The 25945-nt window shown below is 45.9% G+C and overlaps 1 protein-coding gene across 2 annotated transcripts in view; it reads right to left on the reverse strand.

Annotated features, from left to right (window-relative positions):
• ZRANB1 (zinc finger RANBP2-type containing 1) overlaps window positions 1-25945 on the reverse strand; it is a 118475-nt gene that overhangs the window by 84706 nt on the left and 7824 nt on the right. The window contains exon 2 of one of the 2 annotated variants that reach the window (XM_057734345.1): window positions 4896-5032. The gene's annotated coding sequence lies outside the window, so the exon portion shown is untranslated. Of the gene's footprint in view, window positions 1-4845; window positions 5033-25945 lie in introns of both variants that reach the window. The other variant, XM_057734342.1, reaches the window with a different exon arrangement.

Here is a 25945-nt window from a genome sequence, read left to right on the forward strand (position 1 = left end):
GGACTACCTTCCCCCAGACATCTTGTACGTGGGAAAGAAGCATCTATCTTATTTAAGCCACTGTTATCTGGGGATTTTCTTCTTCAAATACCCGGATAGAGTAATATCAGTACTTCACTTCTTGATGTGGAGGAATTGCTCTTTCTTTCTCCTCGTCCTGTGGCTTTACATTCTTGTTACTTAACGCTCGACTTTTGTGAGAAGAAACCCTGTCGAGCAACTAAAAGGATAAGGGGAAAAAAGATCATTGCAGAAAGTGTTTAATCCTCGGGAGATGCCAAAGATAACTTTCCCAAGTCTCTAAAAATATGACAATCAATGAAGTATCTGCTTCAAAGAAAATTGAATTCATAAACATTATAGGAAAAAAAATGTTTCTAACCAGCATATTTTTTAAGTTCTTTATTGGAATATAATTGCTTTACACTTTTGTACCAGCTTTTGAGGTACACCAAAGTGACTCAGCTGTATTTAGACATATATCCCCATATCCCCTCCCTCCCACGACTCCCTCCCACCCTCCCTGTCCTGGCCCTCTAAGGCATCACCCATCATCGAGTTGATCTCCCTTTCTTATACAACAACTTCCCACTAGCCATCTATTTTACAGTTTAACCAGCATATTTTTAATATGACATTTCCAATGTTTAAAACGACTTTTACTAAAATTGAATGTGATGCAGGCAAATTTTGACTGAAAAGGTGGTGTGGCACAATACTCACAAATGCTTAAGACCCTGATCAGCCCTTAGGTAGTATTTACAAGGAAGAGAATACAAGGTAAAGGACCAGTGTGTTACCTAGTCTCTTCCTCCCTCACCTCAGGTGAGGTGACCTGCTCACTTTCCCAAACCCCAACATCTAAAATTCTAACTCACCCATCCTCTGTCAGTGCACCCCCTCCGATCCTTTCTCTCTTTAATTTCCCGTCTTACCACCTACCACTAACACTCCACATACATATTTTTTTAAACTTATGTATCTTATTAGCTGCCTGTCTCCTGTGCCAGAAGGTAAGCTCCACGAGGGCAGGGATCTTTTTTGTGTATTTGTAATCCTTGTACGTATTGGTGTGCCCAGACCATAGCATTTGCTCGATACATACACAGTATGCTATAAACAAGGAGGGCTGTGAAAACAAACCTGCTCTCTGACTGGATTGTAAGCGGGCTGTAACCCCCATGTGGGTGGAACATCTGTGTTCGTACAGCACCAGCCCAGGGAGGCTTCAGCTGCAAAGAGGCCTGGTGGCCCGGGTGCTGCCTGGCCTCAGGGTGAGCTTCACGGTGTGCAGCCAAGGCCCACAGCCGCACATTCAGGAGGCCCATACTCGGGGTCCAGTGCTCCACTCTTGCTTGCTGTTTTGAATTTATTTCTTAATAATTTTGTCTTTGAATATGTGCTTTGTCAGTGAAGTTTGATGGGTCAAAGGAGTGTGCGCCAGGGATTCAGAGCCTGGGTCCGCCCAGGTCTCACCTCCCTGCCTCCCTGGGATGGGGGCTTCGCTGCCCACTCCCCTGCTTTGATGCAGTGACCACAGCTGCCCTTGCTCTGGGAGGAGTCCTGAGCACAGGCATCCGGGGGGGTCACGCACACTGTGTGCCCAGTCACCAGGTAACACCCCGGGTGACATTGGGATATGGCGTTCACTCCACAAACATCCTCTTGCCCAAGGGAACATGACATTAAATAGCAAAGAAAGAACACCGTGACGGATGGAGAAATCTCAGGGGAAGAAAGGAAAGACTTTTTTCTTGTTTTTGAACAAGGATCCCCATGTTTTTGTATTACCCTGGGCCCCACAAATTATGCAGCTGGCCACACCTGGCACAGAAGTGAAAGGGGCCAAGGAAGAGACTCTACCCCAGGACCTGTGTCCAAGCCTACCTCACCTTGCTGCAGGAGCACCAGGTTCTCCTAGATGCCCTTGAGGCACTGCCCACCCCACCCCCTGCCTATGCAGATGAGCACTGATGCCAAGAGATGCTGAGCACTGGAAAAAGAGCCACTAAGCCCTTTCTGGTCCCAGTATCAAGTCAAGGGGCCCATCCATCATCCATGCCTCAGGTCCACCGTGATGCTCTTTTGAACCAGGCCATGTGTAGAAGTAAATGCTTGGAGGCAGTGGTTAGCAGGTAAATGTGTAACAACCAGCTCTATGGGAATGGATGCCCTGATGTGTAATGTTTGCTGATCGCCATGGTGTAAATATTCCCAGCAGGGCCAACTTTGAGATACCAATATTTGGTAACCAATTGGCAAAATTCTAGAAAATGGAACAACTGGCTCTTATAAGCAAACGCAAGCAAGCTGCCGCATATCACTGCTTGGAGGGAAGAGGAAAGAGAAATTGCTGTGATTTTATCTAAAATCTGGAACAACAGGAAACACATAATCACAGGAAAAACCTGAAGAACCAGAAAATGTGAAAAATATGCTGAAAGTGATTAGGATAATGCAAATGAAAGCAAAGAGGAGATATACCACTTTTTAAAAATCAGATTGATAAAAATGTTAATTCTCAAGTTTCGGTGAGACTGGGGAGAATGTCACTTTGTTCAGACACTTTGGAGAGCAATTTGATAGCATTTAGTAAAACTGTAAATGTGTATAAGCCCAGCAGTTCCTCTTGCGGGGGAGTTGAGGGCTGTTCCCACCTGTGTACAAGGATGTTCCCTGCAGGGGCTCCAGGACCCAGCCTCCAGCATCAGCAATTATCAATTCATGGCCAGTCTTGTTCCAATCTTATTCCTATCTGCTTCCCTACTTCCCAAATTATTTTGAAGTAAATCCCAGACATCATATCATTTCACCCATAAATATTTCTGTATCTCTGAAAATTAAAAAACAAAACAAAACAAAAGCCTGGAGTAGGCTTTTGTTGGGTATGGGGAAAGAAATCCCAGTGGAGTAACCAAGGAAGAGCAGATAAAAAGGCAAACATACTTTTATGAGCCCTCTGGAGTCTGGTTAGCTTAAAAGTAATGTTTCAGGTGCATTCCCTGAGGAAATTGTCCCTGTTCCCTACCAGAAACAGCAGGCTGAAGGGACAGCCTTCTGGTGCTTGGCAGATTTTGAGGTCAAATGGAAAGTGTTCTAACTAATCAGCTTACTGGATAATAAACTAAGAACTGACATTTGCATCGTACTTACAAATCTCCAGTACTGAGAGTTGGTTCATATTACCATAATGGCTCCCTTGAACAGTCACTTTATAATTGTTATTTAAAAATATGTGCCTGGGACTTCCCTGGTGGCACAGTGGTTAAGACTCCGCCCTCCCAATGCAGGGGGCCTGGCTTCAATCCCTGGTCAGGGAACTAGATCCCACATGCCGCAACTAAGAGTTCGCATGCCACAACTAAGACCCAGGGCAACTAAATAAATAAATAAATAAATAAAATTTAAAAATTTGCCTATTAGTTATACCCAGTAAATAAAAATACCAAATGTGTAAATAACCACGAGAGATTTTTTGAATGACAGTGGCCTTGCTAAATTCACTCCCAGCTCTAAAATTTTGTCTCAGCATGATATTTCAGACTGAAAAAAAGTCGTGCTAATAGCAATGATTTTTCCAGGTTGTTTACAAACATTAATCACAATAATTCCCCTTTCCAAGTTGCTGCTTTGGTCTGTGCTTTGTGGAAGGACCTTTAGAATTTTGTTTTAATCTGAAAATAAGTCGGCCAGAAATTGAAAAAGTAGAAAAGGAAAAATACGAGGCACTTTTACATTTTAAGAGACGCTGTACCAAAATCTTAGTAAGATGCTCTATATTTAGTTTCAGTTAAGTGCCAGAAAATGTCCAGAATACAATAGAGAACGTTATCTCCACATGGAACACGGTTTTATAATTCCTACACACTACGAGTACTTCCCCAAACTGTTTCCTTACTCACTTTCAATCAGTAAGAATCATTACTCATTTGATTTAAGACTCATTAGATTTTAAGCAGTAAGCACCTGGGGGGTAGGGCGGAAGAAATTTAGAAAATGCAAAAGCACACAGTGATTGATCGGAATTTTTTTGTTTCTGAATTCTGATAAGGACGTGCTGAAAGCACAGGGATCTGGTTAGTTTTTCAGTAATAGTAAGTCAGCACCTCGTCCTAAAGCCTGTGCTGGTACCACACTGAACCTCCATCTAGAGCAATGGCAAGGCTGAAATGAAAGACTGGGTGGAACATTGTGAGATGATCAATGTCAGCTACTCTGAGAGCAAGAAAGGCAGAGCTGCGGAGTCCACATCGACAGAACAAGAGGCATTATCTTCGGTGGACTTGTCCCAAGCAAGCCTCCAGCCCTTAACAACATCATAACTTTCCTCTTGATAATCTGTGATTCCCACCCCACTTCTTTAAGTCCCTAAACATTCTCTTTAATTTTGTATTTTTTAATCTTTTGGACGTGCCACACAGCTTGTGGGATCTTAGTTCCCTGACCAGGGACTGAACCTGGGCCTCTGCAGTGAAAGCATGGAGTCCTAACCACTGGACCATCAGGGAATTCCCTGCATTCACTTTGTTGTTTCATTTAGCTTACTTATAAAGACGTTGTTTCATTTCAAAATTTTATCATGACATTTAAAGCCAGGAAAAAATCATATATTTTATGGGAATAGATGCTTGTCATTTACCCTGGCTCGTCTCTTAGGGGTGGGGAATGCGACTGCTTCTAATAGGTGGACCCTCCATTCACGGTTTTTGACTGAACAGCAGGACAGCGTGATGGTCAAGAGCCTGGGCTCTGGGTCACCTAACACCAGCTTATGATATTGAGCCAGATGTTGCATCAAGCAGCCTCTATTTACCCATCTGTAAAATGGAATAATAATGCACCTACCTTGGAGGGTTGCTGTGATGACTACATGGGAGAATGCATGTCAGCCCTACCTTAGCAGCGTGATGGAGAAGCTAAGCACGGGAGGGACTGTTCCTCAGAGTAGCTGCTTCAATTTCTCCTCAAGCCCAAACTCCACTTCCAACTCCTCTGCCCAAGGGTGAACCAGCCACTTCTCTCTAAGCCTCTTCTATAAAATAAGTGGGTAAGACAAGATCACGTAAAAATTCCCTTCCAGACATAAAATTCTATTAACTCCTTATGAAATGATTGACCCACCGTCCTTTGTTTTTAACAAAACAATATGCAAAATCCTTTATCAGAGCCCCTCCTTCCATACACAAAACCTACACATGGGAAACCCAATCCAAGGGCTCTAAAATGAATTAACTCAGAAAGGGCTGCTGGATCTCTTGATGAAAAACAGGGTTTCTGTTCATGAAGCCAGGAGGAATCATCCTTTGTTTTATCTGGTGAAAAAGGATTTTTTTTTCAGGAAATTGCCATCATGACCTGTGAAAACCTACTGTTACCAAATTTGTGTGTGGACAGTTTTCCCCAAAGGCATAGAGTGGGTAAACCCATGTATCCATCCGACCTTTAGTTGTACCACATTTGACTGTTTGCAAAGCATTTTTGCAATCATTATCTGCCATAGGAAATTCATCCTGAGTAAACCCTTTTCCAGAAACTCAGCTATTCTGGAGAACATGAGGTCCTCCGCCCATCAAAGTTGAGCCCCTCAGCTTGGGATTCCACCAAAAGATGATTACAGCAGTTTTTGAGAATGCATTTCCCATCTATATTGTTGAATCTTGTGTGTGTGTGTGCGCTTGTCTGTGTAGGTGTGTGTCTGTGTGTGTTTGTGTATGTGAGATGCTATATTTCATGGAGTTTAAGATGTACATTTTTTCACATTTAATGTCGTTGATTTGGGATGCATCTCACAATGGAATCTTAGCTTTCTGTCTTAACCCTGTGTACTAGGCTCAGTAAGGTCCCCCCAAAATTCACATCCATCTGGAAACTCAGAATGTGACCTTATTTGGAAATAAAATCTTTGTAGATGCAATTGGTTATGAGATGAGGTCATACTGCATGATGATGGCCCTAAAGCCCACATGACTGGCGTCCTTATAAAGAGAAGAGAGGACACAACAAAGACAGAGGAGACACAGGGAAGAAGACCATGTGACCACAGAGGCAGAGATTAAAGCGCTATGTCTGCAAGCCAAGCAACACCAAGGATTGCAGGCAACCACCAAAGGCTAGGAAGAGGCAAGGAGGGATCCTCCCCTGGAGCTATTTCAGGAAGCATGGTCCTGCCAACACCTTGATTTCTAACTGTCGGCCTCCAGATGGATGAGAGGAGACATTCCTGCTGCATTAAGCCACTGAGAGTGTGGTGGAAGCTTCGGGAAACCAATGCAGGCTGCACAGTATATATACTTAGCATGCATGCACACCTACACACACACAACTCGCACATAGGGTGGCTGGGTTTCATTTCTTTTTCCTCATTTACATCGGAAGGAGGAAGGGAAGGAGAAGCCTCTGAGCTGCTAGGCATGTGCTGCGTGAGCAGCTCGCAGAACTCCCGCAGCCCCCTGCGGTCGGCACCCATTTACAGATAAGGAATCTGCGCACAGACAGGCAATGCTGGGCCCGACTACTCGGCGAAGCTGGCACAGAGAAAGTCACATATCGTGAAACGAAAGGACGTACCAGGCGATCACGACAGCAGTCTTCTCCTACGAGACAAATGGTTAATGTCCCAGAAAGTCTTCTTAAATTCAGTGTGTTCACTGCTCTGAACTTGTCATCAACAGATAAACCTTTGCCTTCTCTGCCCCAGCAGATTGAGGGAAAAGTCACGTGCGGGCAGCAGTAGCAACGGGAATAAACCATCCTTGGATCTGAGCTTCCCCTGGGATTCCTGGAGAACCTCAAGAGGACAAATGCTCCAGGCCCCTCTTGCCAACAAGATCCCAGAAGCCTGGTTCTCCTGAGGCAGGCGGCCCTTCTCCTGCCAGTCAGGGTACGGCTCTCCAGTGCTGTCCTGGTGGTCCTAGGGAGCAGTGGTTGGAATCAGTTACTATTTGCATGCAGTTTCTTTGCAAGGAAGGAAGGAAGGGGGGAAAGTGAGGGAGAAAGGGAGGAAGGAAGGAAGGGGTCAGCACAGGACCTGGAACCTGGCAGGTGCCCCCCTGTATCTGTCCCTCCATTCTCTGCAGGAAACAGAGCTGCTTTTACATCACCATAGAGCAGTCTTTCCCAGACGGCACCATGTTCACATCCAGGCTAGAGAGATCCCTTCCATGCGCCTCATACGTGACAAACACACACACAAAGCCCGCAGATGAAGAGCACATGGGTGTGTGGCCACCTGGGATCCTGTGCTCAGCACTGACGCAGCACAGGTCATAACGGCAAACATCCACATCCAGGACTAGCACTTGTCAGGGCTCAAGGGAAGGCTTTTCCACAATTCCTACCCTCTGTCCTTGATCAGAAGGTGGCTGTGTCTGATCACCCAGGAGATTTGGTGGTTGTGCTGCCACCAACATTGGAGATGGCCAGGATTTGGCCAGGGGGAGATCTTTTGGCCAGATGAGAGAAGGACGAATTGATCCATTTGCCAAATCCTCAAAAATCGTGAGTATAATAGATTCTTACATAGAGAAGCATCATTTTCCAGTAGCTCTATGTGCCTTCTTTTTCTTCCCTTCATGTTCTAATTCAAGATTGGAAAGTATTCACAAATACATACGGTTTTCACAATAGTTGCACATGGTGGCCAAGGAACACTGTGCAATATTACACAATTCAAATTACACTTGAATGTGTCCATAAGTAGGTCTCGATGTAATATGTGTGAAGCATAAGGCCAAGTTATTTGCTGTGTTACTCTATGGATCTAGATATTGCTTTAAGAGATGGGGAAAATTGCAAATCAAGTGATAGTAATTTATATACTAAAAGTCAATATGTTGTACTATTTCCTGCAATAAAGATAATTTGTCACATATCAGAAGCAAACACTGTAATGGGTTTGTGTATGAAATCCATGGCTCATTTCTGAATCTAAATATTGCTTTAATAATTTTACTAACAATTCCAGTTGCTATTGCTTCAACCCAGAGAAGCGTCTCCAAATCTAAATTAATAAGAAAAAACTACCTAAGAATTACAATGATTCAATAAAAGTCATCTAATTTGGCATTGCTGTCAATGGGACACAAATTATGCAAAAATATTACCTGTAACAACATAACTAGTGACTTTGCTGAAATGCAAGAAAGAAAAATAAATATTGGGGCACAAATATAGAATAATTTATGAATTTTATATGCCTTTACTACTTACACAAATATCACCAGTTCATTAACAAAGTACCTAGACATTTACAATAATCATTAAAGTCAGTTGTCCTTGATACTTTGCTGACTTTCAAAAGTTCACAAACAGATGTATTTTGTTGTTTTCTTATTATGAAGATGTATTTGTGAAGGTAGGGGGATAGAACATATTTTTATGTATCAGTTGGGGGATTTGATTAATGACTTGTAAACATTTCAACACATGGCACGTGGGCCCCCACTCCCGCCCTGGGCCCTGACAGTGATGGGGGAAGACCTGTGTCTGGACCTTTATTTTCAGCACATGTATGACATGAACGGTGGACAGTTCCATTCTAAATCGCAAGAGCTCTGATGGCATCTCCACCAGAGACGCCCCTTTCTATGGTCATGAGTAGGAAGAGCTGGAAGAGCCCACCCAGGGGGCACAGTGCATAGAAGCCATTTCCCAGAGTATGCGTTTTTTTCTGTTGGTCCCTCTCCTCCCTCTGGGTCTTTGTACAAGTCACTCCAAGGCCCTGCTTACTGGCCTTTGGGCTTTAAGAAAGAGTGGGGGGGGGGGCTTCCTAGGTGGCGCAGTGGTTGAGAATCCGGCTGCCAATGCAGGGGGCACGGGTTCGATCCCTGCTCCAGGAAGATCCCACATGCTGCGGAGCAACTAAGCCCATGCGCCACAACTATTGAGCCTGCGCTTTAGAGCCCGTGAGCCACAACTATTGAGTCCACGTGCTACAACTACTGAAGCCCATGCGCCTAGAGCCCATGCTCTGCGACAAGAGAAGCCAAGGCAATGAGGAGCCCGCGCACCACAACGAAGAGTAGCCCCCCACTCACTGCAACTAAAAAGAAAGCCCACACACAGCAAAAAAAGACCCAACACAGCCAATAAAATAATAAAGTAATTAATTAATTTAAAAAAAAGGAGTAGGGGGGCTTCCCTGGTGGTGCAGTGGTTAAGAATCTGCCTGCCAATGCAGGGGGACAAGGGTTCGATCCCTGGTCCAGGAAGATCCCACATGCTGCAGAGCAACTAAGCCCATACACACAACTACTGAGCCTGTGCTCTAGAACCCTCGAGCCACAATTACTGAGGCCTCATGCCACAACTACTGAAGGCCATGCACCTACAGCCTGTGTTCCGCAACAAGAGAAGCCACCGCACTGAGAAGCCCGTGCACCACAACAAAGAGTAGTCCCTGCTCACCTCAACTAGAGAAAGCCCATGCACAGCAACAAACAGCCAATTAAAAAATAATTAATTAATTAATTTTAAAAAAGTAAGAATAGGGCCAGGATTTGGCCAGTGAGGGGCTGACCAGAGCTAGCATGAGCATCCTGGAGGGGGCGAGGGTTGTACAATACCAGGGAGGGCCAAAGTGTCGTCAGTGGATGGAGCAAGTCCCCAGGAACATACTCAGGGACCTGCCCAAGGCAGAGGCTAGGAGGACCTGGCATACCCTTCGAGCCCCAGGGGCACGAGCAGGTGTGTAATGGGTGGGGGGGAGGGGTGCCAAGAGCGGACCTGAGTGGAGAGGCTCCACGAGAGTGCTAACCCCTGACACAGCACCGGAGCCATCTAACGCAGGATTTGGATGGAATTCTAGGGGGTCAGATCCGCTCAGCAGGGGTGAGGCGTCTCTTCAGCCACCCTCGCCTAGGGGTCAGATCCCGTAACGCAAACAATGAGCTTGTCATCTACACGCAGCAGCCACTTCTTTTTCATTAGGCCTCAGGCTCAGGGTTTAGAATCCCCAGATGCTGACACGTGCGGTACAATATGGGTTGCCAATTTTGCAACCCCTATATACCAATATACTGCTGCCTAGCTCCACGTCCTTGACCGTGGCTTTGTAGGCACGGTCAGAGAAGGGGCCACGAGGGCATCCCCAACGTGTCCATAACAGGTGTGTCTATGACAAGTGGTTGTCCAGTTGGCTTAAAGGTGAAGGGTCAGGGTGGGGAGACTTGGTTCTCTAGCGAGGCTGCTTAGAACCTCCTGACTAAGGGTCCCCAACCGAGGGGGAGCTGTGCAGAGCAAGGCTGACAATGGGGTCAAGAGGCTGTTGCGGTGGGAGCAGAAAGAGCTTAGCAGATGGCAATGCACCCTTGGAGATTTTTAAAATTTATTTATTTATTTATTGGCTGCATTGGCTCTTCGTTGCTGCAAGGGCTTTCTCATTGTTGTGGCGTCTCTTATTGCAGAGCACGGGCTTTAGGCACATGGGCTTCAGTAGTTGCGGCACATGGGCTCCGCAGTTGCGACTCAAGAGATCTAGAGCACAGGCTCAGTAGTTCTAGCGCGTGGGTTTATTTGCTCCGTGGCATGCTGGATCTTCGAGGACCAGGGATTGACCCTGCATTGGCAGGTGGATTCCCAACCACTGCACCATCAGGGAAGTCCCACCCTTGGAGACTGACAGTCACCAGCCCCAAAACCAAAGGGACTTCTCAGCTGACTCCCCAGTGGCAGCAGATTTTGTAAATGCAGCGAAAGACCAAGGCCAGAAAAGGGTGTCATCCAGCAGCTTAGAATTCAGCATCCTTTTACTAAATGGGTCATTTAGCTGTTTTAACAACTGACTGTAATTCAGTCAATTGACAGAGTCAAGAGGGTGATCACATTAGGATCCGAAGCTGATACAAACCACCAAATCGCAACTCAGATGTCACCAAGCAGCTTAGTCTACACGTGACACAAATCTACACATAACGTATCATCCTCTCTCAGGCACCAGCGAAATCACGGGATTTCAGCATTTACAAGCCATTTCCAGCTCCATGGCAACCCAGATTACACAACACAGGACAGCATCTGGAGATTCTAAACCCTGAGGCTGAGGCCTAAAGAAAAAGAAGTGGTCACAGCACTTCGATGACAAGCTCATTCACTGAAGGAATGAAAATTAAGAATTTAAGACACAAAGCCTTAATAAATTATTGACTTGACAATTTTCTCTCATGTATTCTAGAAGAGGAGACAAGAGGGAACCTACTCTGCCTCTGGTCTTCATTTTGACCAACGGGAGGGACTAACCAGGGGCAGAGAAGAAATAGCATCCTCATGCGGGAGAGAGGGTCCCTGCAGGGCGGCCAAAGACACAAAGTCAGGACCCAGACATGAATCCTGGACCCTTAAGAAAGCAGCTTTCACAGTGGGAAGCTGCTGCATAGCACAGGGAGATCAGCTCGGAGCTTTGTGCCAACCTAGAGGGGGTGGGATAGGGAAGGTGGGAGGGAGGCTCAGGAGGGAGGGGATATGGGGATATATGTGTACATACAGCTGATTCACTTTGTTGTACAGCAGAAACTAACACAAGACTGTAAAGCAATTATACTCCAATAAAGATGTATATTTTTTAAAAAGTGGCTTTCAAAATGTATAGAGAAAAGGTGCACGTGTCTCCAGGGTCTGGAAAATTCTGACTGTGCTCCTACGTCATTCTCCTGAAGAATGGTGGAGTCCAGCAGCAACAAGGCCACACTGGGACTTGAGGATGAGAACAGCTGCCGGGAGGAGGGGACCAAGGAGGTTGGAGGGGTTGTGATGTGGCCCTGTGTACCTGGGCCGCATCAGTCTTGGGGCCACCACAGGACAGAGGGAAACCGCGCCAGTCCAACTCGGAGCTGCCAGCCAGGAGATGCCCACTCCCCAGGTCATCTTTCTCCCTCGGCCCTGGGTGGCTCATGCCTTTCCCTTGCAGCTACTGCCGCTGTCTTCCCCTGCTCTGCTGTGACTTGGTGACCTTGAGCTTGTGCTTCCCGTGTCCCTCCAGGCTGTGGCTCTTCGAGGCTCTGGCTTCTGCTGTTATCACTATTGCAGGCCCCAGGGGTCACAGAAGGGTTTGCCAAGACCATCATATATGGCCCTGTATAAAGCAGCAGGCAGAGGAGCCTGTCATGCCGAGAGAGTGGTGACAGATGTACATAGAGAAGGTGACCCAAGGCAGTGTTATCACTGTTTTCCAATATGTCTGTGATTGTAAAGCTTGTCTCCATGGGGTTGGCACACTAATGACTCCAATGCTGTCCACACACGAGGCTCAGCCTCTCTCAAAAAAGCCCTGCCACTTCCCTCTTGCCTGTCCAGGGCCCAGTTACACCCTCCACCCCCAACCTCTGGACTTCATCTAGTCCCTTGAATTTGCCCCAGATTGTCACTCTTGCTGGCCTCTTCCAGCTGATGCCATCTTGGAAATATCATCCAGCTTTCCGCTGCGGCATTTCCCCACCATCCTGCCTTTCATATTGCCTTTCGGGGTCCAGGTGGGCAGCCCCCCAACTCTGGCTTCTCAGGGAGCACCCCCTGCTCCTCTGGGGGAGCAAATCAAACAAGGCTAATATTTATTTCTTACAGAAGACCAGGAAAATACAGGAAGGAATAAAGAAAAAAATTAAAATTACCCACATACCTCAAACCAAGAGAGCTAATCACAGATAAAATTTTAAAGAATTTCCAGAAATATATAATTTGAATATATCATTATTGAAGTTGGTGTGTATATATGTGTGCATGTTTAAGTATATATATATATTCTTTACTCACATTAATCATTTCCCTATATAATTATATATGTATATATGTGAGTGTGCACATAACATCACATGACATGCAAATTCTTGGAAGATGTTTTATTAAATAACTGTATAAGATTCTGTTTTATGAAGATACCATAAGTTAGCCATTCCCCTACTGCTGGACTTTCAAGTTGTTTCTGAATGTTACCATTTGTGGGAAGAAAGAACATCTACATCCTCTCTCATGTTCTTGTCTCAACAACACAGGAGGGTGCCTCCCCGGCGCCCTCCCTCCACCCCCAGCACCTCCAGAGGGAGGCCAAGGGGCTAATCTCGCTGCCAGCGTTTGACCCTAGCCTGGACCAATGTCTTACTAATGGTCAATGTTACCGCACCTCCAAAGCAGGCAATCCCACCTTCACAGCCTGGTTCAAACATAGGGGTCGTCTTGTCTGTGCTGCTCCATGGAAAGACACCAGCAACTGTCATCTGTGTGTAGTTGGGAGAGTGGACATCAAGTCGGTTCTACCTCATCTTTCTTCACCTGATCAGGCAGAGCCCTGCGCCTGGATTTGACGCATAGTGAGAAGGAAGAGGACTCCTTCGCTGCAGGTCTAGACGAGATATTAGCGGAAAGACCTGCCTTGGGGTTATGGGCTGATTACCTAGAGTAGTTATGCAGGAAAATGTTCAGTGTTAAATGGATGGAGGGACCCACAGCACCCCCTGCCCCCTAGGCTGGCAGCCCCTCCCGGCCCATCCTCACTTGGGGGGTGGGGTGGGCAGGGGTGGTGGCAGGGCCAGCTTGCAGAGCCAGTTTGTCCCTCTCTTCGCTGCTGCTGTGATGCATCCCATTCCTTCCTCTAGAATGTGGGGACACGTGTCACTCACCAACCTCTCTTCCTAGACAGAAAAATCTACACAAGTAAATGAGACTGTGTATCCATCAACGGCTGAGAATTACTCGACAGAATTCCTTCCAGAAAGAGGCTTTGTTTTCTGTTTGTTTGTTTTGGCTTTTTTGGCTGCACCACGAGTCTTGCAGGATAAGGTAGGTCAAGCCCTGCGTCCCCTGCAGTGGAAGCACGGAGTCCTAACCACTGGACCACCAGGGAATTCCCAAGAGGCTTTGTTTTGCTGTCGCTGTTGAGGTTGTTTTACTAGCTGGATAAAGAAAACGCAGAGGAAAGTGGCCCGAAGTGGAGACTCCACGTAACCTTCTCTGACTATGTAGTCACCGGCCCCAGAATTCTGTCCTCGGCAGCAAGGGAGTGAAAGGAGCCAAGTGGGCAGAGCTGAGCGGGAGACCCGTCCCACAGGTCCAGCTGGACGGGGAGGGCTGGCTGGAAGTGACCAGGAAGCTTTGTGCCAGCACTTGATGGGGCAGGGGGCTGAGAGGAGCCCTGCTGGGCCCGTCCCAGGATTGAGGCGGCAGGTGGAAGTGCTCTGTCTTCCCTGAAGCCTCACTGGACAGTCCTGGGTCAGGCCGGGTATACGGCAGGTGCTCAAGAATTCTTTGAGTTCCACATTAACGTTACTATTCAGACAAGAGAAATTTCTATACCATGTGTTGTTTCCAAGAAATTTCATATAATCACTGTGAGAAAAAGGAAAAACTGGTTTTCAACACCCAACATGAATTTCGAAGCAAGAACATAAAAATTCAGTAATGTTGGGATGATATTTTACAACTCAGGCGGCAAACTTTATGTTTTAAAATTCTGCTAGATTTGCCATATAAGAATAGAAGAAGAATCGGGACATCACTTTATTTATTTCTTCATAAAATAAGAGAAGATATTAGGGGGATTTCTGGGTTGAAATGGTGGATTGAACACATGCATCTAACTTCACTTCCTCCTGAAATCTACAGTGAAACAATTAAACACACACACACACACACACACACACACACACACACACACAAATAGAAACCAACAGGACAGAGAGAACGGGAGAGGAAAATGCCAACAACCCTTTGGAAACTGGAAATCAAATGAGCTGGGGGTAACTGATTAGGAGACCCAAGAAAGTCAGTTCCTACACCTGCAGTGAGGAAAGCTGGAAGCCCTCAGTTTGCACCGAAGAACCTTGAGAAGGCACAGGAGCTGACAATACACAGGGCTCCCTTGCACACTCAGTCACAAAACTACTGCTCACCATGGATGAATAAAGTATGGTGCACCCACACAATGGAATATTATTCAACACTAAAGACAAATGAGCTATCAAGCCATGAAAAGACATGGAAGAAACTGAAATGCATATTGCTAAGTGAACGAAGCCAATCTGACAAAGCCACATACTGTGCGGTTCCAACTAATGTGACATCCTGGAAAAGGCAAAGCTGCGGAGACACTTAAAAGATCAGTGGTTGCCCAGGGTTATAGAGGAGGGTAAGAGTGAAAATGGGGCACACAGGAGATTTTTAGGGCCGTGGAACTACTCTGAAAGATGCTATAATGGTGGATACATGTCATCATACATTTGCCCCAACCCACAGAGTGCACAACACCAAGAGCGAACCCTAACATAAACGATGGACTTTGGTTGATAATGATGTGTCAGTGTTGGTTCATCGACGGTAATGCATGTACCACACTGATGCAGGGATGTCAATGGTGAGGAAGGGTGGGGAGGGGGAGAGAGGGAGTGTGGATGAACGGTTTACAGGAAACTGCTTTCTTCTCAGGTTTTCCGTGAACCTAAGACTGTTCTAAGAAAGTTCATTAGTTTAAAAAATGCCATAATATGTTCTAATTTGGAGGTTCCTTAAAAAACTTCAAATAGAACTACCATATGATCCAGTAATTCCACTACTGGGCATAGACCCAAAGAAAACCATAATCCCAAAAGAAACATGTACCATAATGTTTATTGCAGCACTATTTACAATAGCCAGGACATGGAAGCAACCGAAATGCCCATCAACAAATGAATGGATAAAGAAGATGTGGCATATATATACAATGGAATATTACTCAGCTATAAAAAGGGATGAGATGGAGCTATATGTCATGAGGTGGATAGACCTAGAGTCTGTCATACAGAGTGAAGTAAGTCAGAAAGAGAAAGACAAATATTGTATGCTAACTCACATATACAGAATCTAAAAATGGTACTGATGAACTCAATGACAAGACAAGAAAAAGGACGCAGATGCAGAGAATAGACTGGAGAACTCGAGGTTTGGGGGGGGGGGGTGAAGAGGAAGCTGAGACGAAGCGAGAGAGTAGTACAGACATATATACTACCAATTGTAAAATAGCCAGTGAGAAGTTGTTGTATAACAAAGAGAGTTCAACTTGAGGATGGAAGATGCCTTAGAGGACTGGGACGGGGGGGGGGGGGGGGGGAGTCGAAGGAGGGAGGGAATTCGGGGATATGTGTATAAAAACAGATGATTGAACTTGGTGTACACCCAAAAAATAAATAAATAAATAAATAAAATTATTTTTTAAAAATGCCATAATATGTTCTATTTAGGAAGTCCTTTCCCCACTTGGAATGTTCTCCTAGTATTTTTATGGTTTCAATTTTTACATCATAATCCTTCAGGAATTTATTTTGGTTAATAGAAATCAGGACAGTGATTCTGTAAGGGATTCTGTAAGGGGGAGGTAAGGGGGAAGGAGATCAGCTGGAAAGGGGCCGGGAGAATTTACTATGATGGAAATGCAAACACATCTTATAGGGTGATGGATAAATACCGTTATAAAAATTTATCAAGCTGTACATTTAAAATCTGTACATTTTGTTTTATGTAAACTATACTTTAACAATTACGTTAAAGACTTTTAATAGAAGGTTTAGAAGATAAAATTGAAGAAATTTTCTAGAAAGTCAAGTAAAGAAGGCAAAGAAATAAAGATAGTCAAAAAAAGGATTAGAAAATCAGAGAACCAGTCCAGGAGGCACCACTTGCAAATAACACAAGTTCTCCCAGAAAAAGAGAACCAGGAAGATAAAGGGGATGGAATCACCAAAGAAATAACTTAAGAAAAATTTCCAGAAAGTATTCTATATACGCACTGTAAATCTTGACTTTTCACTTAACCTGACCGCTTGGGGATCATCCCTAATGTCAGTACTTAAAAACCTGTCTCATTATAACCACACATGGCATTCCTTCACAGGAGAGCTCGTAATTACTAACAGTCTTCTAACATCTGGCATCTCTGCAGCTTCCAATCTTTTGATATTACAAGCAGTGTTGCTGATACCATCCTTGTACCTTCATCATTTCCCACGTAAGAGTATGTCTCTAGGAAAAATTCCTGGAAGTTGAATTGCTCAGTCTAAGGATATGTGCACTTTAATTCTAATTGTTGTTGCCAGAGTGCCCTCCAGAGAGGTGATACAGTCCACACTCCCACCTTGATACGAGCACACGTTTCCCTTAATCTCACTAATATGCTGTATGTTAGCTTTTTCATCTTAGTCAGTCTAATGGGTGAAAAACACTATATCCCATTGTATTTTAATTTTCATCTCCCCAATGGACGTTTTTAAAAGGTGTTTTTGTGTTTACTATTTGGGAACAACATGAACAACACACTAAGTAATACTGGATTATAATCCAAAAAATGAAATCAATTGCTATGAGTCCCTATTGATATAAATGACTTACCGAATAAGTAAATAAGTGGGAGAGAAGTGACAACTCTTCCTTACAAAGGAATCCCAATTAATAAATGTGGAAGGAATGGGACACTGGTAATAGATGATCACCAATAACACATCTCAGTAATAGCCATTGAGGCAAAATTCACCAATGGGTGTTAAAATAAGTGGGTAACAGTTTAAGAGCAAATAGGATATTTGCATAGTCTCAAAAAAATATCTCACCCAAGATATTCAATAACTTCAAAGGGGAAAATAGTAACTTTACAGTGAACAAACGGCAGACACCACTTCAGCCAAGTGATCAAGGTTAACACGTCAACATCACGGACTCCTGATGATACACTGAAACGGTACCTCACCCCTCAATCTCGTTGCAAGAAAACACCAGACAAACCCGAACTGAGGGACAGTCTACAAAATATCTGGTCAGTGCTATTTTTTATTTTTTTAAGCTCTTTATTGCAGTATAATTGCTTTACACGGTTGTGCCAGTTTTTGCTGTACAACAAAGTGAATCAGCTGTATTTATGCATATATCCCCCATCCCCTCCCTCCCGAGACTCCTTCCCACTCTCCCTATCCCAGCCCTCTAAGTCCTCACCCATCATCGAGTTGATCTCCCTGTGTTATTCAGCAGCTTTCCACTAGCTATCTATTTTACAGTTGGTAGTGTACATGTGTCAGTGCTACTCTCTCACTTCGTCCTAGCTTCCCCTTCGCCCCCCACCCCATGTCCTCAAGTCTTTAAAAGTATCAAAGGCATGAAAGACAAGGAAAGACTGAGGAAATATCACAGATGGGAAGAGACTAAGAAGACAAGACAACTAAACGCAAAGAGGAGTCCTGAATTGGATGCTGGACCAGAAAAAAGACATTAGTGGGAAAATTAGTGAAACAAGAATAAACTCTGTACTTTACTTAATAGTACTGTACCAAGGTTAACTCAGTTTTGATAATCGTACTATGGTTATGTAAGATGTTAATATTAGAGGAAGCTAGGTGAAGGGCACATGGAAACTTTTATCTTTGCAACTCTTCTGCAAGACTACAATTATCTCAAAATAAGACTTTTTTTATTTTTTTATTTTTTTAATTAAAAAAATTTTTTAATTAATTTTGTGTGTGTGTGTGTAGCCACACACATGGAACATGGGATCTTAATTCCCTGACAACTCGGCTTCTTTTTTTTTTTTAATTAATTTATTTATTTTTGGCTGCATTGGGTCTTTGTTGCTGAGTGCGGGCTTTTCTCTAGTTGTGGCAAGCAGGGGCTACTCTTTGTGACCGTGCGCAGACTTAGTTTGGTGCCTTCTCTTGTTGCAGAGCATGGGCTCTAGGTGCATAGGCTTCAGTAGTTGCAGCATATGGGCTCAGTAGTTGTGGCACTTGGGCTTAGTTGCTCTACAGCATGTGGGATCTTCCCAGGCTAGGGATTGAATCCGTGTCCCCCGCATTGGCAGGCAGATTCTTTTTTTTTTTCCCTTTAAAGACTTTTTTTTTTAAGCTCTTTATTGGAATATAATTGCTTTACACTCTTGTACCAGTTTTTGAGGTACACCAAAGCCAGCCAGCTGTATTTATACACATATCCCCATATTCCCTCCCTCCCTCTACTCCCCGCCACTCTCCCTGTCCCGGCCCTCTAAGGCATCACCCATCATCGAGTTGATCTCCCTTTGTTATACAGCAACTTCCCACTGGCTATCTATTTTAGAGTTGGTAGTATATATATGTCTATGCTACTCTCTCACTTTGTCCCAGCTTCCCCTTTGCCCTCCACCTCCCCAACGTCGTGTCCTCCAGTCCATTCTCTGCATCTGCATCCTTATTCTTGTCTTGTACTGGGTTCATCAGTACCATTTTTTTTTTTTTTAGATTCCGTATATACGAGTTAGCATACGATATTTGTTTTTCTCTTTCTGGCTTACTTCACTCTGTATGACAGACTCTAGGTCTATCCACCTCATTACATATAGCTCCATTTCATTCCTTTTTATAGCTGAGTAATATTCCATTGTATATATATGCCACATCTTTCTTTTTTTTTATTTTTTATTTTATTTTATTTTATTTTATTTTTTTTGGGGGGGGGGTACACCAGGTTCAATCATCTGTTTTTTTTTTTGTTTTTAATTTTTTTTGGGGGGGTACACCAGGTTCAATCAACTGTTTTTATACACATATCCCCGTATTCCCTCCCTTCCTTGACTCCCCCACCTCGAGTCCCCCCCACCCTCCCCGCCCCAGTCCTCTAAGGCATCCACATCTTTCTTTAAAGGTTTTTATTGAGATACAATTGACATACAATAAACTGCATATATTTAAAGTATACAATTTGATATATTTTCTTCTTATTAGTAATGTGTATATGGCAATCCCAATCTCCCAATTCATTCCCCCCCAACCCTTACTCCCACCCCGGCTTTCCCCACTTGGTGTCCATATGTTTGTTCTCTATATCTGTGTCTCTATTTCTGCCTTTGGCAGGCAGATTCTTAACCACTGCACCACCAGGGAAATCCAAAACTCAGATTCTTAACCTCTGGACCTCCAGGGAAGTCCCAAAGCTTTTTTAAAAAGGTATTTTTATTCTCTTTTCTGTAAACTATCTGCTCATGCATTGTACACTCATTTTTAAATTTTGATTTTTTGTCTTTTACATAAAAATTTCTAGGAATTCTTTCACATATTCGAGAAAATGGGCTTTCGACATACGTGCTGCAAATACTTTTCCCCTGTCACTTGTCTCTGATTTTGTTCCTGATAAGTTTTAAGGCCAAAAAATTGCTTCATTTTTACACGGACAAATTGATTAGCCTTTCCTTTATGGTTTCTGTGTCATGTCTAGAAAGTTTTTTACCCGTTGAAAAACTTTCTTCTAATGTTTTTATTGTTTTATTGTTTGACATTTAAATCTTTTTTCCTTCTGGAATTTATTTTGGAGTTTTTTTGGCTACATCGTTTTTTCAATATTTTTACTAAATTATCTACCTTTTTTCTCACTGATTTGAAATACCACCTATATAAGATATGTAATCATTCTATATGCTGATTTTTTAAAAATTAGACAAACTGCTTCTGAGGTTTCTGTAAGTAAACATTCAAGAATAATCAGGAAAATTCAGAGAACGAAGTATTAGGAGGACAGAGCTAACCCAACCAGGTATTCAAGTGTCTTATAAAGCTACTAGTAATCCTGATAATTTGTTTACTAGGCTGTGAGCTCATTGACTGCAGGACTGATCCATCTCTGTGCATAGCACAGTTCTGATGACAGCAGGGAATCAATAAATGTTTGCTGAATGACTGACTGAATGAATGAGTGAAGCAATTAGGAGAGGTGAAAGAAGCGACGTTGTTGAGAGCCTCCTCTGTCTCAGGAGCTTTATGTATGTGTTCTCCATTTACCTCCCTTTTTTACCCCCAGTCTACTCCTGAGCAAACAGGCTCAGAATCGTTGGGCTAGGAGACTCAGCTGGGGTAAGGGGTGGAGCTAAGATTTGGCCTTGACTGATCACCCCCCAAGCTCCCCAGAGCCTTGGAGAGGGCTCTCCTGCAGCTTCCTCTAGCCTGGCCGAGGCCTGACAGAGGCCAGTGCCTGTTTGGGGCTGGGTCCCCATCTCCAGAGCTGCTGCCCACGCTGCTACAGAGTGTGATGGGCTGTGACCCAGCTCTGCTGACAGGGGCCGGACACTAACCGAGGAGCCTGAGGCCCCAGCTGTCGAGGGGACTAGCTTCCATGCCCCAGGAATTTATGTGGCTGCACAGGAACCTGGTAGGTCAGTTCTGGGAGCCAGGTGGGCATGGACTAGAGGTTGGGCAGATGGAGTTCTAACCCAAGCCCAACTGCTGTGCATCTTGAGCAAACCATTGACCTCTCTGAGCCTTACCTATACGGTGAGGATGTTTTCCTGTATTGAAGTAAAATTTACTAACTGTGAAATGCACAGATTTTCAGCACAATTCTGAGTTTTGACAAAGTATCAGCAAAACCTGAATCAAGATATAGAACATTTTCATGACTGCAGTAAATTCTCTCAGTCAATTCCTTGACCTTCAACCCCTTAGACACTCACCGTCTGTCACCAGAGACCATTTTGCCCTCTTGGACTTCCTATTCATGGAATCATACAATACGTACTCTTTTGCATCCGGCTTCTTTCAGCATAATATATTTTCGAGATCCATCTACATTGTTGCATGCTTCAGTACTTCTTTCCTTTTGATTCATGGCTGTTATTGTATGGACATACCCCCTGTATTCACCCATCCACCCATCAATGGACAGTTGGGTTGTTTCTAGGTGGTGATTATGACAAAGGTGCCAAGAGCATTTTGGTTCAAGTTTTGGTGGCCTTATATTTCCTCTTCTCTCCAGGAAACACTTTGCCACAGAAATACGCTGCTCATATCTCCTCAGAGAGCATGCTGGTGGGGTCCCAGAGAGCCAACACCCCAGCACTGCCCCCAGGGACCTGCCTCCCCCCACTGCTCTCACCCAGTGACCAAGCACAGAAGGTGAGGGGTGATTTGTGTCTGTCCCTTCCTGCAGCATGCGGGGGCCCCGGGCGCTGGTGTTCAGGGCACCCTGTCAGCCTGGCCCAGACACCTAAAGCTGCGCTAAGGCCTAAGGCGCTTCCTAGCTCTTATGGACTGCACTGTATCCCCCTCAGATCCATGTGTTGAAGTCCTAACCATCCCCCCCACCTCATACCCCAGAATGTGACTGTATTTGGAGACAGGGCCTTTGAAGAGGTGATTAAGTTAAAATAAGCATGGGCCCTCATCCAATCTGACTGGTATCCTCAGAAGAAGAGGAGATTAGAGCACGGAGATGCACGCACACGGGAAAAACCATATGAGGACACAGCAAAAAGGTGGCCATCTGCGAGCCAAGGAGAGAGGCCTCAGAAGAGACCCAAACTGCCAACACGGTGATCGTGGACTTGTCGCCTCCAGAACTGTGAGCAAACAGATCTCTGCCGTGGAGCCCGCAGTCTGTGGCCTTTTGTCTGGGCAGCCTGAGCAGATCAAGACACCACCCAACCTTCCTCCCCGGCCTCTCTCAGGGATCATCCCTGAGGGCTCCTTGCCCTCCAGCTCCCTCCCCCTCATCCTTCCAATAAATCTCTGCATGTCTGACCCTGTCCTGGGTCTGCGCCTGGTGTCTGACACAACCTGGGTCAAGCACTACCCACATTTTGGGAGGTTGAGGAGTGAGGCAGTGCCTGGCATAGAATGGGTCCTCCACCTGGCAGGGTCAGCTGGGATTCTGGTCCAGCAGGGCAGGGAGGTGGTCCATGATGCTTCTTTGCAGCTGGAGGTGAGACCAGATCCTTCCTCCCTTGCTGAGGCAATGCCACCCAGGAAAGAGCAGGAAACCCCTGATCTGGGGGGTTCTCCTTCCCTCAGCCCAGGACTTGCCCCAGCAGCAGGGCAAGAGCAGAAAATCCAGAGTGGGGAGGGGCCTCGGGGAGTCTCTGAAACGTGGGGAGACTGAGGCCAGGGTGGTAGCTCTGGGACAGAAATAACATCCCTAGCAGCACCGCTCACCTGAGTTTGAGGTGGCCCTGAAGGTATGTTCAGCTCCGTGCCCACACCAGGCTACCTGACCTGGGCCTCACCCCCACCCACCAGCTGTGAATCTGAAGGTTCAGGGGGGCTGGTCCCCAAGCAGGAAAGTGATGTCGTGGGAGTGCCATGATCAGCAGACTCTGCAGGGCTGACTCAGGTCTTCTCTGAGTTGCTATTGGGAGAGAAAGATGGAGAAGCAGAGGCTTCCCCCAGTGGGGGTCAGAGGCATTGCTTTTAAGAGGACAGGGCTGGCCGGAGGGGCGAGGTCTGAGGGCCTTTAATGGGAGAGAGAAGGGAGCAGGAGGAAGGGAGGGAGCAGGAAGGGAAGAACTGAAACACTGGCGAGTTGTCTTGCTCTTTACAGGTTATAAAACGCTTTCCCACACATTAGCTTTTTGATCTCACAGTCACCCCATAAAGAAGGCAGATAATTATCCCTATTTAGCAGGTGAGAAGCTGGGGCTCTGGGAGGAAAGGTTTGGCAGCCTGTACGGATCAGAATCACACGGCATCACCTCAGCCTCCGGCCTGTCCCGGTTCTGACCTGGCCTCTGTCACACACCCCTCGCCCCTACCCCAGGCTGGCTTTCTCACCACCGTGGGCTTGTTGGGAGCCTTTGGTCCCCACTGTCCATGTTTATCGGCCTTGCTTCAAAACCCTCCTGTTCTGGGCTGGCTCCAGCTTTACAGAGGAGCCCGAACACCGCGGGCATTGAGGCACTTCAGAGCAAGAGCGGCGTGCTCCCAGCGTCCTCCAGCCCCTCTGGGGGACCGTGGTTTCCAGGACTGTGGCCCAGCGTCTCATCCCAGCCATTTGTTCTATCAGTCCTCTAGGCACCGGCGTTGTGCTGGGCCCTTGGAACCTGTGGTGACCAAGGCCGGGGTCCTGCTGGACAGGATGCGGGAGCTGGGGCCACAGCCTGGGCCCAGCGCCACCAGCACACAGCTCCCTCCCACTGGGCCGTCTTCTCCACGCAGACTGCACACTTGACTCTTGAACAACATGGATTTGAATTGCAAGGGTCCACTCATGTGCAGATTTTCTTCCATAAAAATATTGGGAATTTTTCTGGAGATTTGTGACAGTTTGAAAAAAACTCAAACAGCATAGCCCAGAAATATCAAAAACATTAAGAAAAAGTTAGACATGTCATGAATACAAAGAATATATGCAGATATTAGTCTACCCTTACACAGGCATAAGGTAAGTGATATTTAATTTAAGATTAATACTGTGTTAGTTTTCTGTTTTATAACTTGATTTTCCAAGAATTACTTTATCATGCAGTATGCCTCCCTTGTCATTAGAAAAGGTGGCAGGGGAGAGGCCGGACCTTACCCTCCCACACCCTCCCCACCTTCCCTCCTGGCTTTTCACCCCTCCTTCCCAGATAACTCAGGAAAAAGGCTAAGGAATGTGGATGAATGAGGGTAGAGAATGTCGCAGGAACCCGAAATACCCACCCAGGGCCAGCTCCACAGGTGTGTGAACTGAGCTCTTGCACAGGACCCCACACTCAGGACCCCCCTGCCACACACACACTTGGGGTTCAGTGCTCTGCTGTCATTGCCTTAAAATTCATAATAACCTTGTCTTTGAATCTGTGTTTTGTAAGTGAAGTCTGATGGGGCAATGGAGCTGACAGGAGGGGTTCTGAACCTTAGCTTCCAGGGGGAGTTCACAGCCACTCGTCCCCACCCACACCAAGTAGCTACTGCCACCACGGTGACTCCCCGCCCCCTGCACCCCAGCCTGGGTGAGCTTGGCCTGCACACGGAGTGGGGCCCAACTTTACACAGCAAATCAGACACCGTGACAGGCAGAGAGACCACAGGAGCAAGGAAAGAACCACTGTTCTGCTCTTTGAACAAGAGGCCCCACATTTTTGTTGTGTACCTGGTCCTACAAATTGTGCAGCCAGCCCTCCACCCACTCAGGCACACTGTCTCCTCAGAGGGGCAGCAGGAGGAGGCTCTGGGGGGAGGCTTTCTATTCAAGGGGGAACTTGCTTTGCTTTCCTTTTCTTACATAAAACGCACCACTGTAGCCATGTTAAGTGTACAGGCCAGTGGCATTAAGCACATTCACAGTGTCGTGTAACCGTCCCCACTATCCACCTCTAGCGCTTCTGCATCTTGCAGAATTGGAACTCTGTACCCACCAAACAATAACTCGCCATTCCTGACTCCCTGATCCCTGCGAGTCACCATCCTACTTTCTGTCTCTATGGATGTGCCTGTTAGTACCTTGCGTCGGTGGAATCGTATAGTATTCGCCCTTTCGTGACTGGTTTATTTTATTTGGCATAACGTTCATGCATGTTGCAGCAGGTGTCAGAATCTCCTTCCTTTTTAAGGCTGAATGATACTCTGTCGTATGTGTATATCACGTTTGGTTTATCCATTCATCCAGGGATGGACACTTGGGTTGCTGCCACCTTTTGGCTGTTGTGAATGATGCTTGTACAAAGGTGGGTGTACCAATGTCTCTTCAAGACCCTGGTTTGCATTGGTCTCTACCTAGAAGCGGAATTGCTGGGTCACACGGTAATTTCACGTTCAATTTTTTGAAGAAGCACCATACTATTTCCCACAGTGGCTGTGCCATTTTACCTTCCCAAGGGGCTCGCTGTTCTGAAGCCCATTCCCTTGCTGGCATTCCCCTGCCCTCCTCATCCCCTCTCTCGCCCACAGAGCTTGGTCCCTCAGCCTCTGGGGTGGGTGGGGGGTAGTGAAGTCATTTCTGAGAGGCCCTTAAGTCCAATTTCCTCCAGCTCCGAGTGCCTGAGCCCCACATGCCCATCACGTTGGAAGCTGGGTTCGACCCTGGGGCATCAGCGGTCTGCCCGGGACGCTCAGGCATAAAGCCGGATGCCAGCCTGTTCAGGAAGGACAGAGGGAAAAGGTGGCCATGAATTTCCTGCTGGAATTCCCTCTCAGGCTTGGTCCGTGGCCACAGAGCAGACACATTCCATTGTGAAGGTGAGGCCTTCCCTCAGTCAATATCTTCTCAGTTGTTGGGGATGGTG

The sequence above is a fragment of the Hippopotamus amphibius genome, chromosome 5 (genome assembly GCF_030028045.1).
Source record: "Hippopotamus amphibius kiboko isolate mHipAmp2 chromosome 5, mHipAmp2.hap2, whole genome shotgun sequence".
In the NCBI taxonomy this organism is placed as follows: domain Eukaryota; kingdom Metazoa; phylum Chordata; class Mammalia; order Artiodactyla; family Hippopotamidae; genus Hippopotamus; species Hippopotamus amphibius.